The sequence below is a fragment of the Nothobranchius furzeri genome, chromosome 10 (genome assembly GCF_043380555.1).
Source record: "Nothobranchius furzeri strain GRZ-AD chromosome 10, NfurGRZ-RIMD1, whole genome shotgun sequence".
Lineage (NCBI taxonomy): Eukaryota > Metazoa > Chordata > Actinopteri > Cyprinodontiformes > Nothobranchiidae > Nothobranchius > Nothobranchius furzeri.
In genome coordinates this window covers 54,187,831-54,191,268 of record NC_091750.1, presented here as the reverse complement: position 1 = coordinate 54,191,268, position 3,438 = coordinate 54,187,831, and positions in this window count along the sequence as shown.

Below are 3,438 nucleotides of genomic sequence, written 5' to 3'. Positions count from 1 at the left end.
ATTTCCCTGGAGGAGCTGGCCCAAGTGGCTGGGGAGAGGGAAGTCTGGGCCTCTCGACCAAGGCTACTGCCCCCGCAACCCGACTCCGGATAAGCGGATGGACAAATAACATAGATTTACATGTAAGAAGTAGAGTGCTGTGCTGTTTGAATGTATAAACTGAATGCCAAGAGAAATCACTAGTCTGATTTTTTTCCGTGAATAAAATAAATATGTCAGGCAGGAGCGTCTCAGGATCTGTCTGAGATCTGTCTCGGTGAGACAGATAATAGCAATCCAAAGTGCTTTTTATGTGTGATCTGGCAATTGATCAACCATTGCTTAAAAATTAAATACAGCTTAGCCGGTTAATTGCTGTGATCATAAAACACGTAAACGGCAGCACGCAGAAATCACGAGGCAACGTTTTATGTGACGTTTACTTGTTGCTATGAGTAATAAGACCGAAAAAGCCACGCCAAAATAAGTTTAGGAAGCCCACTAAGAAACGTAATAAAAGCATTTAAAATAAACACCATACACAGTTGAGGAAACGTTGGTTTAAGTACCTGATATGAAGTGGTCGCTGCATAAGCGAAAACCTTTACCCTCGGGATCCCACAGTTTCATTTTAGCCCGGTCACTAGCGCGTTTTATTACAATGATCCAACGTTTGCGGTGCTCCAGATCTTGGGGAATCCTGTAGATGGCTCATCCCTTATGTCGTCCGTGTCTGTTCTGGCATCCTAGGGCACAACAGGAATCTACCATATTTCCCATTTGACTGAGTTTTCTGACAATAACAAATAGTCCAACTGCAGGCTTCTGCCTGCCAATATGGCGCCGTTTCGATTTGAACTCTTGCATGCCGGGAGAAGTGACGTCTACTCCCGGAGCTCTATTCAAATGTTTGAACAGTCAGGCCCCTCCCTGTCTAAGGTAACTCATCCATTTCTACCACCCTTCTCGTGCTCTTAGGTCTGCAGATATACTCCTCCTCACTGTCCCTAAGGCACGTTTGAGGACTCGCGGGGAAAGGGCATTTTGTATCTGTGCCGCAAAACTTTGGAATTCACTGCCTCTTCCGGTTAGACAAGCACCATTGCTTCCCATCTTTAAATTGAGGTTGAAAACGCATTACGTCTCCATGGCCTTCGATTCTTAGCATCAACAATTAGTCGTACCTCCTTCCATAGTGGTTTTCCCATCTTAAATCTGTGGTCTGATTACTTTTAATGTTTTTATTGTTTTTGTTTGGAACCCTTCTTTGTTGTATCATTTTTAATTGATTTTATGACTCAACTATTTTGTGCTTTTGTTCTTTTATTTTGTACAGTGCTTTAGTTGGTTGTAATGCCTTGTTGAAAGCGATTTTATAGATAAAATGGCATGGTATGGTATTTTAGCACCTACTGGCTCAGGCAAATGATTTAAACAGTTGAAATGGTTACCTAGTGCATCTTTAATGTTTTCTTTGTTTTCATTTTTACAGAATCACTTACACTCACTTAAAAAGCTCTGTTTTTCTGAATCAATTAGATAAGTTAAATAAATAAATGAAGTTATTCCTCTGTTGTGTTTTTATGAGATGATGTTTTCAGGCTGGCAATTACACAGAAGATCCCAGTGGAGCCCAATGAGACAGGGGTGGGGTGTTCTATTTTGGCCTTGGCCCCCAAAATGCCTTGAAACGGCCCTGGGTGTGGGATTGAGCTTTGAAGGTGATCCAAATTGCATCAAATAAATAAATGTTACAATCTGAATTAAAAAAAAATTATGTGAACAGAAATACATACAAGAGAAAAGTAGAGGCAATGAAGACTAAACCAAGCCTAACTGGTTAGGGTTCGTGGTCGCAACTCAAAAGCTGAACAAAACAATTCTAATACCAATTAAAGGAAAGTAAGGGAGCTGAGAGAACACAAGGAGTTGCCAAATAAATGGAAAAGCAAAAGAGAAAAGTCTTGAACTGGGGGAAAGAATAAAACCATTGAGGTGAGGGACACTCACATGTGAGAAGGCACATCTCGTGTTGGACTGTCATGCTGGCGCCAGGAAGTGGCCTGTACTTGTGACCAGTTGTGTGAGCCTGTGCTGGTCTTCACTGTAGTCTGACCCTTTTGGTCTCTGATAATGTCTTGGTTTCTGGTGGTGCAGTCTTGACTACAACTCCAAGTACAGCATAATTTCTTTGATGTCTTCAAACAACTTGGTTATAACGTTTATCAAATAAATCACACAGAAAAGAAAGAAGATGAATCATTATAACGGGAAACAGACTAGTTAGTCCAAACTGAACCAAAAAAATAAAAATATAGCAATCTGCTGTCTTCTAGTGGCCAGATGCTCTTACTGCAGAGGAGAAGAATTCAAGGATTATTTATTTGTCATTTCAACAACATATGTCAAACAACAGGAGGAATGAAATTTGTTTCCCTGGTCCTGGTTACAGGGCAAAGACACAATAAAGTAGTAATAAATACAAGTTAAACCTCGCCTTCATAAAAATTAAACTAGGGGCTACAAAGATCCTACAGAGTTCAGCAGTCTCATTAGTAGCCAAATCCGCAACTCAGAATTGGGACACCCTAAGTATGGAAGGACAAAGGTGACAAAAAAGCAACCGTAAAAAACACACGTCCTGTCCACGAGGACACGCATAATGCTCGACAAAACTTGCACGACTCACATCGTGTAAGTGCGCATCTCGCAACCCTGGATGGGAACATGCAGTTGAGGGGCCCAAGGGTGGAAGTGTAAGAATTGGGACAGGGCCTGCATATAGGTTAATTTTCCCAAAAAATATTTTACCTGACAAAAAGGCAATTTATTTCCAGCTGCAACTGTTGTACATTAGCGTGCTCAAAGAGCTGTTATTTTTGCAGTCATTGTTTCCTGGTAGGTAGGAAGCTGGAACTGAATCCATTATGAAAAATTCAGTTTCCCAGAAATAACCATCCCCCGTGTCGAGAGGCCACACCTCAGGCTTTCTTCACACCATTTGGCATCAACCTTTTCTGTAAAATGACTAAATATAATAATGTCATGCTTGTGATCTTGATTTTTTTCATCTACATTTCTTTCTAAAAACAATTTTAAAAGTACGGTAGAGAACATTTTTGAGTTGTTAGGTTTGTTTTTTGCAGTTCTTTGTTTTTTAAAATCTTGTCTTTTCCAACTTGTGTCAGATGTTCATCTTATCCTGATCAGCCACAAAGAACTCTTTTCCAGCACAAATGGAGTTGTTTAGTCCCCTCATAAAGATCAATAAGTCTTGCGAATCTGGAAATATTTGCTGTTGATTTGCCAAAGCTATTAGGGGAAACCGAATATTTCAGAACAGAATTTCTCACAACCTCTGTGTTGCAGGCTGATGGTTCTTTCACTGATCCATAGTCACTGCAGGTACCCCGCTACTTAGCTACTGGTAATAAAGAATAACTAACATGGAAAAGGTTT